Source organism: Thalassophryne amazonica, chromosome 9 (genome assembly GCF_902500255.1).
Source record: "Thalassophryne amazonica chromosome 9, fThaAma1.1, whole genome shotgun sequence".
Lineage (NCBI taxonomy): Eukaryota > Metazoa > Chordata > Actinopteri > Batrachoidiformes > Batrachoididae > Thalassophryne > Thalassophryne amazonica.
The window spans coordinates 63,741,069-63,755,069 of NC_047111.1; the positions used below are offsets into that span (position 1 = coordinate 63,741,069).

The window sequence follows — 14,001 nt, forward strand, 5'->3', positions numbered from 1 at the left end:
AAGACCTGGCAGGTTTGAGCCCCCAGTTGACTGTTCAGGTACAGTCCCTTGGAATGGCCACAAAGGCTCACCAGTGTGCATCTGCCTTGGAGGGGGGATGGATGCTGGAGTAGCAGTCCCCTCACTAAACTACTCCACAGTAGTTTCCCACTGCCGTGGCTTTTGGGGCAGGGGCTGGGCAGTTCCGTGCAATGTGACCAGGCTCATCACACCAATAGCAGCGATCAGCTGAGTGAACTGCAGTAGTGATGGTATGGTTTAGTGGACCCATTCAGTCTCCCCTCCCAATCGTAGTCGGCCATCCTGACAAGTGGTTGTGGAGCAAGCGCCCTTGGTCGTGTAGGTTGGGTGGAGAGCACCACCTCAGCCTGTTCAGCTTCATGCAGCGGGGACAGAGGCATAGCCAGGAGGTCATGCTGTCATAACCTCTCTGGTGTGAGACCCCATAGGAAGGCATGGACAGTCAGATCCTCTTGGGCAGCTGCATGGAAGTGGGGGTAACCTTGTTGGGCATACAGCTGCACGTCAGTGCCAAAGGTGGCAAAGGCTTTTCCCTTCCTGAATTTAGCAAATGGACAGCTGCTCTTTGCTGTGGTCAGTTGAGTGTCATAGCCCAAACCGCCTCTGCAGAGCTATGTTCAGGTCTCGCTGTTCTGCCAGGGCGAGGTCAAGGAGCACTTGCACTGCTTCTTAAAATTATGGAATTTGGAGCACAATGGATACCCATATTATGCCCTCAACACGTGTCTACAGTAAATGCACCTGTTCCTATGAGGAACATTTTATTTTATTTTATTGTCTTTTACCTCCGACTGTTACAGAAGTTAAAGATAAGCTCACAGTAACAGAGGAGTCGAAATTGACACTGCTGACCTGAATGTTGTTCAGTCTACGGGAGAAACAAAAGGGACACGCAACATGAAGACAAATGTCCTTTAATGTGATAACTGGGGAGGCCGTAGACACTGAGATCTTCTAAACTGTCTGCAGGCAAAGTTTTGGGAATTCTGGCTGCCTTCTTGTGTCAGCAATGATAACACAACATGGCATTAATAAATGTACAAACAGAAATTACTTTTTTATCTCATCACAAGTAATCATTAATAATAATAATAATTGCTCTACACATGAAAAAAACATTTAGTTGGTTTTAGTTGTTTTTGGAAAACACGAGAATGAAAACAAACTTATGAGATGTGAAGCACCTGAACACTTCAACAATGTTCCTTTTTGTGCTTCTTATGGTGTATTTCCTTGTTATCACAAAAATAAAACAGTCTTCCTGCTTAATATGTGGAGTGTTACAGGTTATCATCAGAAATAGATGAGAGGTTTTCATGCACCAGAAATTTTCTAATGAACTTTATACTTTTTACTTCATCAATTCATTCCAAGTAATGCTGTAAAATATTCCAAGATATTTTTATGGTGAGAAAGGTTAAAATATGCAAAATATGATTGTTCGAAATTTGCAGACATGCAGAACTAGAGACATTAGTGCCAAATAATGGATCATTTCATTTTCATGACTGTTTTAAATGGAGCTCCATATCTGTCAAAATGCCACATTGATATTCTAATGAAAATGGAATTATTAAAATGGCTGATGTTGAATAACAACAAAAGAACATGATATTTACTAACTTTTTCACAGCTTTTTTTTTTTTTTTTTTTTTTGTGAACGTAATCTCTATATACTTTCCTCGTGGTTACCATTTGATTGTAAATTTGGATTTCCATTTGATTTTGAACCACTTTTTCACAGATTTGTTGATTTCTTGTGTCTGCAGAACATAAATAAATGGGTTTAACATGGGTGGAATGACAGAGGTCATGGACAGGTTTATAATTCTGGCATTTGTAGGCATGTATCTATTGAAGGTAAATGTGATTAAAATTGAGAGGAAATAGATTGCCACTAATGAAAGGTGAGCACTGCAGGTTTTAAAAGCTTTTTGTCTTTCACAAACTGAAGCTATTTTAGTCAGAGTGCAGCCAATATAGATGTAACTTAGTATAAATATCAATGGAACCCAAAGAATAGGAACTGTTAAAATCAAACCAAATACATTGTTGGGAGGGTTGTCATTACAGGCCAGCCGAAATATTTTTCCATGATCACAGAAATAACTCCTAATAATCAATGAATTACAGAAGGAAAGTCTTGTTAGAAGACCCACTGCAATGAGCACGGCGGTCATGATTAAAACCCAGAAAAAGCCAACCAAAGAGTGTAAATGTAAGTAAAGTAAAGTAATGTGTACTTGTTAGAATTGCACATGGTGAAGTCTCAGGCACCGTGAGGTAGAGTGGCCAGTTCTGTTCTTTGCCACTTTATACCTTCCAAAACTGTTAGTCACTCACCCCTTTTACCATTGGGTGGGCAGTAGGGGGTCACTGGGTGAAAGTCCCAGTCTGGACTTCAGTCTGTAATCTTCTACTGAAAGGCCCGTGCTCGAACCATGGTGCCATTACACCCCCATTCAATGTGTGTACAGTGCATCTGGAAAGTATTTATAGTACTTCACTTGTTCCACATTTGTTATGTTCCATCCTCATTCAAAAATGAGGTGGGCTTCATAGATAATTGGCAAAGCTTCTGGGGAAAACCTGGTCTTGTTAGGAGAGACGGCATCCATCCCACTTTGGATGGAGCAGCTCTCATTTCTAGTAATCTGGCCAATTTTCTTAAATCCTCCAAACCGTGACTATCCAGGGTTGGGACCAGGAAGCAGAGTTGTAGTCTTACACACCTCTCTGCAGCTTCTCTCCCCCTGCCATCCCCTCATTACCCCATCCCCGTAGAGACGGTGCCTGCTCCCAGACCACCAATAACCAGCAAAAATCTATTTAAGCATAAAAATTCAAAAAGAAAAAATAATATAGCACCTTCAACTGCACCACAGACTAAAACAGTTAAATGTGGGTTTCTCTGTGAATTTTCGGACCTTTTGTCTGACTTAGTGCTTAGCTCAGATAAGATAATTATAGTGGGCGATTTTTTTTTTTTTTTTTTTAATATTTATTTCATTCATTTAAAAGAAAAACAGAAAAGCAAAAAACAAAAGCATCACAATACCAGAATGAAAAGGAGCAGAAAGAAGAACAAGTCTTATGATTTCTGCCCCTTTTAACAATACAATCTTTCAATATACAGCATCATAGTCAACATTATTTAACAGATTGCATTTCTTTAACTTGTTACATACCACTGACCCATTTCATAATTATGACCATTAATTAATAGATTACATCACTGATAGGTTACATTTAAACTTAAGACACTCCAAACATTATTAAGTTTACTTTTTTTTTTTTTGACTTTCTTGCAGCCCACTGACTTACTTCATAGTTTCATACTTACTTAATACATCTAATTTATTATGTTTTTTAAATAATTTAAGCGACCTTAATTCTTTAATTTCTTTATTAAGATTGTTCCATAATTTGACACCATTTACTGCAATACTCCTTTCCTTTACTTTGGTTCTAAATCTTGGTTTTTTTTAAAGACTTCTATTCCTTTCAATTTATAACTACTTACTCTTTTTTCAAACATATTTTGAATGTTTGTTGGTAAAGTATTTTTATTAACTTGGTACATCGTTTGTAATATTTTCAAATCGACTAAATCATGAAATTTAAGTACCCTATACTTAATAAACAATGGATTAGATGGATCTCTAAAACCACTGTTACTAATCACTTTTAAAGCTCTTTTCTGCAAAATAAATAAAGGTTGTATATAGGTTGTATATGTTGATCCCCAGATTTCTACACAGTAAGTTAAATATGGGACAATCAATGAATTGTACAATGTTAATAAACCATAACTATTTAATGAATATTTTACTTTATGCAAAACAGCAATGGCTTTCGCTATTTTTCCTTTTATGTAATTTATGTGTGACTTCCATGTAAGATCTTCATCAATCATGACTCCTAAAAATTTCATTTCTTTTACCCTTTGTATATCCATTCCATCTATTTGTAATGACACATTATTTTTTTTTTCGCTCTATCATTAAACAATATGAAATTTGTCTTATTAATATTTAGTGACAATCTGTTTATATCAAACCAATGTTTAACTTTTTCCAACTCTGTATTTATCACTTGTGCTACTTCCTGTATATCTGATCCAGAGTAAAACAGCGTTGTATCATCAGCAATTAAAATGCTGCCAAGCACATTGGATACATTCACAAAATCATTGATATACAAAATAAACAGTTTGGGTCCAAGTACCGATCCTTGTGGTACTCCATAAATAATGTTACACAATTCTGATTTGGTATTATTTATCTGAACAAACTGTTTTCTATTTTCTAAGTAGCTTTTTAGCCACTGATGTGCAACACCTCTTATTCCATATTGTTGTAACTTGTGGAGCAATCTTGAGTGGTCTATAACATCAAAAGCCTTTTTCAGGTCAATAAAAATACTTACAAAATAATCCTTATTATCTATTGTTGTTGATATTTTCTCTATTAGTTCCATAATTGCCATAGCTGTCGAATGTTTTGTTCTGAATCCATACTGAGCATTATTTAAAATATGATGGTTCTCAATAAATTTATCCAATCTTGTTACAAAAACTTTTTCCATAATTTTAGAAAACTGTGGAAGCAATGATACTGGCCTGTAATTAGAAAAATTATGTTTGTCTCCATTTTTATATAATGGGACTACCTTAGCGATTTTCATTTCATCTGGAAAAACCCCAGTTGACAGAGACAGATTACAAATATAATTAAATGGTTCAATAACAATTTCTATTATACTTTTTACAGTCACCATGTCTAAATCTTCATGGTCAGTTGATCTTTTGCTTACACAGTTTTTTACAGGAAAATACTATTGACCGTATTTACCAATGTACATAATTTATCTTCTATTATTGGTTTATTTCCCACCAGACTTGACCCTACATTTGAAAAATAATCATTAAACCCATTTGCAACTTCTTTTATATCATACGAGGGCTGTCAATAAAGTTACGGTCCTTTTTATTTTTTTCAAAAACTATATGGATTTCATTCATATGTTTTTACGTCAGACATGCTTGAACCCTCGTGCGCATGCGTGAGTTTTTCCACGCCTGTCGGTGACGTCATTCGCCTGTGAGCACTCCTTGTGGGAGGAGTCGTCCAGCCCCTCGTCGGAATTCCTTTGTCTGAGAAGTTGCTGAGAGACTGGCGCGTTGTTTGATCAAAATTTTTTCTAAACCTGTGAGACACATCGAAGTGGACACGGTTCGAAAAATTAAGCTGGTTTTCAGTGAAAATTTTAACGGCTGATGAGAGATTTTGAGGTGATTCTGTCGCTTTAAGGACTTTTCACGGTGCGAGACGTCGCGCAGCGCTCTCAGGCGGCGTCATCAGCCTGTTCAAGCTGAAAACCTCCACATTTCAAGCTCTATTGATCCAGGACGTCGTGAGAGAACAGAGAAGTTTCAGAAGAAGTCGGTTTCAGCATTTTATCCGGATATTCCACTGTTAAAGGAGATTTTTTTAATGAAAGACGTGCGGACGGGTCCGCGCGTCGGGACGCAGCCGCCGCGACGCTCCGCCACAGGAAAAACACCTCTGTTGAAAGCCTTAAGGACAAGTTGGAACATGTCCTGCCTGTTAAACAATTTCTCATATACTCACTCCACTGAAAGCCATCAAAAGCCGCCTGGATTTTACAAATGGTTATCAACACGGAGGTGTTTTTCCTGTGCCGCCGCACCGCGTCGGCTGCGTCTCGATGCGCGGATCCGTCCGCACGTCTTTCATTAAAAAAATCTCCTTTAACAGTGGAATATCCGGATAAAATGCTGAAACCGACTTCTTCTGAAACTTCTCTGTTCTCTCACGACGTCCTGGATCAATAGAGCCTGAAATGTGGAGGTTTTCAGCTTGAACAGGCTGATGACGCCGCCTGAGAGCGCAGCGCGACGTCTCGCACCGTGAAAAGTCCTTAAAGCGACAGAATCACCTCAAAATCTCTCATCAGCTGTTAAAATTTTCACTGAAAACCAGCTTAATTTTTCGAACCATGTCCACTTCGATGTGTCTCACAGGTTTAGAAAAAATTTTGATCAAACAACGCACCAGTCTCTCAGCAACTTCTCAGACAAAGGAATTCCGACGAGGGTCTGGACGACTCCTCCCACAAGGAGTGCTCACAGGCGAATGACGTCACCGACAGGCGTTGAAAAACTCACGCATGCGCACGAGGGTTCAAGCATGTCTGACGTAAAAACATATGAATGAAATCCATATAGTTTTTGAAAAAAATAAAAAGGACTGTTACTTTATTGACAGCCCTCGTATATCTCTTTATTTTCCTTAACAAAGTAATTTGGAATAGTTTCTTTCGTTCCATCACTATCAATCACACTTTTTATAATTCCCCATGTTACCCTCATATTATCTTTACTCTTATTTAGTTTTTCACTGTAATAATCTTTTTTTTGTTTCCTAGTTATTGTTAATAGTTTATTTTTATATTTTTTGTATTTATGTTCTGATTCCTTTGTTTGCAATTTTAAAAAGCACCTGTATAAACAGTTTTTCTTTGCACAAGCATTTTTTATTCCCTTTGTCAGCCATGGTTTATTTACTCTTTTCTTACTAATTTCAATTAATTTACAATTTTTATTGTATGATTTCATCAATATTTTCATAAATGAGTTATATGCTACATTAACATCACTGACATAAACTTCTTCCCAGTTTTGATTTTTAAGGTCATATTTTAATGCCTCTAAGGCTTTTACTGACTTATCTCTTTTAAAGTTTATATCAGTTTTTTTGTTGTACCTATTTTTAGATTTAAATATTGAAAAAATTGGTAAATGGTCGCTAATATCTGTCATGAAGATCCCATTCTTGATAATTTCATCTGTTCTGTTTGTAAATATATTATCAATTACCGTTGCACTTTGCGATGTAATTCTGGTTGGTTTTGTTATCAAGGGGAATAACCCCAAACTATACATTGAATTCACAAAATCACTTAATCTTTGGCAGCTGGAGCTTTCTATGTTAATATTAAAGTCCCCACACATAAAAAGCATTTTGTTTTTAATTTGATGGAATAATTCAATTATTTTATCTGTAAATTTCACAACACAAGAATCTGGTGCTCTGTATACACAACTGATTAAAATATTCTTAGATGTTTCATGTACAAGTTCCACTGTTACAATTTCTATGACATCATTCATAATTGTCATTTCTTCAACAATTGTACACATCACATCTGTTTTTGTATACAGAGCAATACCACCGCCTTTTTTATATCTTCTGTTTACAAAATACAGCTCATATCCCTCCATTTGAACTTCATCCATGAGATCATCTTTAAGCCAAGATTCAGTGATTGCAACAATACTAAATCTATTTTTAAACTGATTTAAATAATCTTTTATTTGTGACATTTTACAATACAAGCTTCGACTGTTTATATGTAAGAGTGACAGGGTATCTTCTGCAATTTTTTCACTATTCAGCTGTTCTACTGTATAATACTCATAACCAATCGTTTTTAAGTCAAACATATTTTCATCAATATTAGTGTCTATGTCATATATTTTATCCTCTGTTTCCATGTTTGATCTGATTTTTTGTTGGTCCAATTACCAACAGATGTTATATTTGATTGTCTATTCAGGTCTGTATTTCGTAAGGTCCTCCATGTTTTTGATTTGTATACCGTTTGTTCCTTCTTTCACTCTAATCCACACCCTACAATTCCAGACCCATGTAGCAACAATATGTTTCTGTTTTCTTAGTAGTCTTGCTTCCCTAGCAATATCTGCATTTTTTTTTGTTAGATGCTCATTTATATAGACACTCGTTCCTTTCAAATTCTTTGCCTGTCTTAATAACTCATTTTTATATTTTCTGCTTGTAAATCGTATAACAATGTTAGATAGTTTATTTTTTCTATCTTTAGTTGGAATAGTATAACAGTCTGATATTGTGTCTTGATGGATGACAACACCTTTTTGATATAAAAAGTTTGTAACTTGTTGTTCCAATGATTGTCTTTCTTCAGGTGGTGCATCCTCCCCACTGGCTACACCAGAATCCACCACCCTTGCATATGTCCGATGCCTTGTTTCTAGTCCAGATATTATAACGTCATCTTTTCTAGTAAATTGTTCAAGTTCATCTACACGTTGCTCAAGTTTCTTAATGATCTTGTCCTTCTCTTTAACCAGATTTTGGAGTTCTTTAATTTCCACCATCAGTTTGTCTAGATTAGACATGTCTTTTGATATATGGTTTAATGAGGTCTTTATCTCCTCTATATCTTCCTCGAGTTTATCTGTTTTCCTGGGTGGTGCCATGCCGACTGTCGTGGCTCAGTATGGCCACAATTGATTACAAAAACAATTCTCACCAGTAGCCTTCACCACCACAGGTCCGGTAGCCGCACCCCAACCCTCCCCGTTGCTAACCTCGTTCACAGCCGCCACCAGCCCCGGTCGTAGCCGCCGCCAGCCCCGGATGTAGCCGCTGCTAGCCGTGGATGTAGCCGCTGTTAGCCTTGGATGTAGCCGACGCCTCGGGCCTGGATGTATCGCCGCCACCGATGCCTCGGGCCTGAATGAACCGCCTCCACCGATGCCTCCGCTGCTAGCCTCGGACGTAGCCGCTGTTAGCCTCGGATGTAGCCGACGCCTCGGGCCTGGATGTATCGCCGCCACCGATGCCTCGGCCTGGATGAACCGCCTCCACCGATGCCTCCGCCGCCAGCCACGGATGTAGCCGCTGCTAGCCTCGGATGTAGCCGACGCCTCGGGCCTGGATGTATCGCCGCCACCGATGCCTCGGCCTGGATGAACCGCCTCCACCGATGCCTCCGCCGCCAGCCACGGATGTAGCCGCTGCTAGCCTCGGATGTAGCCGCTGTTAGCCTCAGATGTAGCCGACGCCTCGGGCCTGGATGAACTGCCTCCACCGATGCCTCCGCCTGGATGAACATCCACACAGATACTGAGAATGACAGCCTCAACACTGCATTTAATCTATTGTTAGACTCGATTGGCTTTGCTCAAAATGTAAATGAGTCCACCCACCACTTTAATCATACCTTAGATCTTGTTCTGACTTATGGTATGGAAATTGAAGACTTAACAGTATTCCCTGAAAACCCCCTTCTGTCTGATCATTTCTTAATAACATTTACATTTACTCTGATGGACTACCCAGCAGTGGGGAATAAGTTTCATTACAGTAGAAGTCTTTCAGAAAGCACTGTAACTAGGTTTAAGGATATGATTCCTTCTTTATGTTCTCCAATGCCATATACCAACACAGGGCAGAGTAGCTACCTAAACTCTGTGAGTGAGATAGATTATCTCGTCAATAGTTTTATATCCTCTTTGAGGACAACTTTGGATGCTGTAGCTCCTCTGAAAAAGAGAACCTTAAATCAGAAGTGCCTGACTCCGTGGTATAACTCACAAACTCGCAGCTTAAAGCAGATAACCCGTAAGTTGGAGAGGAAATGGTGTCTCACTAATTTAGAAGATCTTCACTTAGCCTGGAAAAAGAGTCTGTTGCTCTATAAAAAAGCCCTCTGTAAAGCTAGGACATCTTACTACTCATCACTAATTGAAGAAAATAAGAACAACCCCAGGTTTCTTTTCAGCACTGTAGCCAGGCTGACAAAGAGTCAGAGCTCTATTGAGCCGAGTATTCCTTTAACTTTAACTAGTAATGACTTCATGACTTTCTTTGCTAATAAAATTTTAACTATTAGAGAAAAAATTACTCATAACCATTTATTTATTTATTTGAATAGGGACAATGCACATTAATGAACATCAGTATAAAAACAAATGTAAATATGCCGGATTATAGCTACAAAGCTAGTTTTCATCCGTAGTCCCTAGGCAGGCAAATACATAAGAAAGAAAATATAATATACAAAATAAACAACACAAGGGAATGTTAAAAGTCTAGTGGTCACATGACTGGTTTGTTTTCAGCCATAGTTTGAGTTGAGCTCTAAACCTGATCAATGTAGGGCTCTCCCGTATGTGTAGAGGAAGACTGTTCCAGATGTTAGTGGTCCTCACAGAGAGAGTGTTCTGTCCAAAAGTTGTTCTCCTGTGGGGGACCTCACAGTCTCCTCTGGAGGAGGCCCTGGTTCTCAGGCCACTTGAAATCTTAGGTTTAAACAAGGTAGACATTGGAGGTGGGGCTAGTCCATGTAGCACTTTATAAATGAAACATACATACTTAAAATTTATAAAATTTTCAAAATTGAAAAGATTGTACTTGTTTAAAATATTACATACATGAAAAGAATTAGGTTTTCGGTCAAAAACTTTAAGAGATTTTTTGTACAGAGATTCAATGAATTTCAAATTGGTAACTGTGGTGAGATACCAACTTGTGATGCAATATTCAATATGAGATAAAATCATTGAATGGAGAAACATTCTGGCAGCACCAAGTGTTAGAAAAGACCTGATTTGTTTAAAATTTTTAAGGTTAAATTTGACAGTTTTGGCAAGTTTTTTAATATGATTTTTGAAGGACAAAGTGGAATCAAGTATCATGCCGAGGTACTTGAATTCTGTGACAAGTTGTAATTCTTCTCCTCTCAAGTATACTCCGGAACTTTTAATTTATTTTGATTCCTTTGAGAACATCAAACAGACCATTTTTTTTGGAACTGAGAAGCAAAGATGATTTCAAAAGCCAGTCATTTACTTGCTCCATGGCTGAGGTCAGAATAGAAGCTGCCTCTTTAACGCTCCTTGCATGAGTATAAATTACAGCATCATCTGCATACATTTGGAAATTCACGTTATTACATATTTTGGGAAGATCATTTATGTACAGGGAGAATAACAGGGGACCAAGTATTGATCCTTGCGGCACACCAACAGAGACATCCAGGACCGATGATTTTACACTGTCAATTTGTACACATTGTTTTCTTGAGGATAAATATGATTTAAGCCACTGAATTGCCTCTGGTGAAAAATTGAAGTCTGTTAATTTTGTTAGAAGAATTTCATGGTTAACAGTGTCAAAAGCCTTTTTAAGGTCAAGGAACACTGCACCAACACAAGGATATATATCCAGTTTACTTTTCACCTTTTCTATAAAGAAGCTGTTTGCTGATTCAGTGGAGTGGTTTGCTCTGAACCCAAATTGCATAGCATGTAGATTAAAGGGACTATAATTTAAATGTTCATTTATAATATTTGCTACCCATCTCTCAACAACCTTGGAAATGACTGGAAGTATACAGATTGGTCGATAATTGGATATATTTGAACTGTCACCAGATTTAAAAATTGGGGTGACTGTGGCCAGTTTCCAGGACGATGGGACAACTCTCTGTTTAAGTGATAAATTAACCATGTGTGTTATTGGTGCAACAAGGGACTCTTTGCATAATTTTAGGAGATGAGTATCTAGTCCATGAATGTCTTTAGCCTTCGAATTTTTTAGTGAACCAATAATTTTGGACACTTCCAGCCCTGTTATTTCACGTAAATTAAAAACAGGCTGTGTGAGATCAATAGACCTTGGTTTGAGATCAGGAGATGGAAATAATTCACTTATTTCCCTCACAGAAATGAGGAAATAATTGTTAAATTCATTTGTCAATAGATCTGGATCAGTCACAGCAATATTGTTCATTTTTAGCTCAATTCCTTGTTTTGCTTTTTTATCCTTCCCCGTTAATTTATTTAAACTTTGCCAGATCTTTTGGAATTTCCATTTGCTTCAGAAATGATATTCATAAAAAAAAATTGCTTTAACCTTTCGCATAATTTGAGTAACCTTATTTCTTAGTGAGGTAAATTTATTCCTGTCTGTGATGAGATGGGATTTGATATATTTTTTTAGTTGCTCATCTCTGTCTCTCATCCATTTCTTACATTCATCATTTATCCATGGTAATAGATTTCTCTTTCTTTTGTTGTGGCTTCCCTTTTTGGTAAAATTTAACATTACTTCGTTAATTTTCTTGTGAAATAGGCAGCTGCTATTTTCAACATCCCAATCCCAACCATCCCAAAGACATATCGTTATCTTTGGCTGCTTTCAGTGATGCCGGTATTTGGTTAGACTCTTTCTCTCCGATTGTTCTGTCTGAGTTATTTTCATTAGTTACTTCATCCAAACCATCAACATGTCTATTAGACCCCATTCCTACCAGGCTGCTCAAGGAAGCCCTACCATTAATTAATGCTTTGGTCTTAAATATGATCAATCTATCTTTATTAGTTGGCTATGTACCACAGGCTTTTAAGGTGGCAGTAATTAAACCATTACTTAAAAAGCCATCACTTGACCCAACTATCTTAGCTAATTATAGGCCAATCTCCAACCTTCCTTTTCTCTCAAAAATTCTTGAAAGGGTAGTTGTAAAACAGCTAACTGATCATCTGCAGAGGAATGGTCTATTTGAAGTTTCAGTCAGGGTTTAGAATTCATCATAGTACAGAAACAGCATTAGTGAAGGTTACAAATGATCTTCTTATGGCCTCAGACAGTGGACTCATCTCTGTGCTTGTTCTGTTAGACCTCAGTGCTGCTTTTGATACTGTTGACCATAAAATTTTATTACAGAGATTAGAGCATGCTATAGGTATTAAAGGCACTGCACTGCAGTGGTTTGAATCATATTTATCTAATAGATTACAATTTGTTCATGTAAATGGGGAATTTTCTTCACAGACTAAGGTTAATTATGGAGTTCCACAAGGTTCTGTGCTAGGACCAATTTTATTCACTTTATACATGCTTCCCTTAGGCAGTATTATTAGACAGCATTGCTTAAATTTTCATTGTTACACAGATGATACCCAGCTTTATCTATCCATGAAGGACACACCCCATTTAGCTAAACTGCAGGATTGTCTTACAGACATAAAGACATGGATGACCTCTAATTTCCTGCTTTTAAACTCAGATAAAACTGAAGTTATTGTACTTGGCCCCACAAATCTTAGAAACATGGTGTCTAACCAGATCCTTACTCTGGATGGCATTACCCTGACCTCTAGTAATACTGTGAGAAATCTTGGAGTCATTTTTAATCAGGATATGTCATTCAATGCGCATATTAAACAAATATGTAGGACTGCTTTTTTGCATTTGTGCAATATCTCTAAAATTAGAAAGGTCTTGTCTCAGAGTGATGCTGAAAAACTAATTCATGCATTTATTTCCTCTAGGCTGGACTATTGTAATTCATTATTATCAGGTTGTCCTAAAAGTTCCCTAAAAAGCCTTCAGTTAATTCAAAATGCTGCAGCTAGAGTACTGACGGGGACTAGAAGGAGAGAGCATATCTCACCCATATTGGCCTCTCTTCATTGCCTTCCTGTTAATTCTAGAATAGAATTTAAAATTCTTCTTCTTACTTGTAAGGTTTTGAATAATCAGGTCCCATCTTATCTTAGGGACCTCATAGTACCATATCACCCCAATAGAGCACTTCGCTCTCAGACTGCAGGCTTACTTGTAGTTCCTAGGGTTTTTAAGAGTAGAATGGGAGGCAGAGCCTTCAGCTTTCAGGCTCCTCTCCTCTGGAACCAGCTCCCAGTTCGGATCAGGGAGACAGACACCCTCTCTACTTTTAAGATTAGGCTTAAAACTTTCCTTTTTGCTAAAGCTTATAGTTAGGGCTGGATCAGGTGACCCTGAACCATCCCTTAGTTATGCTGCTATAGACGTAGACTGCTGGGGGGTTCCCATGATGCACTGTGTGTTTCTTTCTCTTTTTGCTCTGTATGCACCACTCTGCATTTAATCATTAGTGATTGATCTCTGCTCCCCTCCACAGTCTTTTTCCTGATTCTCTCCCTCAGCCCCAACCAGTCCCAGCAGAAGACTGCCCCTCCCTGAGCCTGGTTCTGCTGGAGGTTTCTTCCTGTTAAAAGGGAGTTTTTCCTTCCCACTGTCGCCAAGTGCTTGCTCACAGGGGGTCATTGTGACCGTTGGGATTTTTCCATAATTATTGTATGGC

The 14,001-nt window shown here is 38.0% G+C and overlaps 1 long non-coding RNA gene across 1 annotated transcript; it reads left to right on the top strand.

The window, feature by feature from the left end:
- The first annotated feature begins 5,032 nt into the window (after positions 1-5,032).
- Positions 5,033-9,913, top strand: LOC117516564. The gene is made up of 3 exons (XR_004562466.1): positions 5,033-5,046; positions 7,924-7,926; positions 9,831-9,913. It is a non-coding gene; the product is annotated as an uncharacterized LOC117516564 (long non-coding RNA).
- Positions 9,914-14,001: the final 4,088 nt, after the last annotated feature.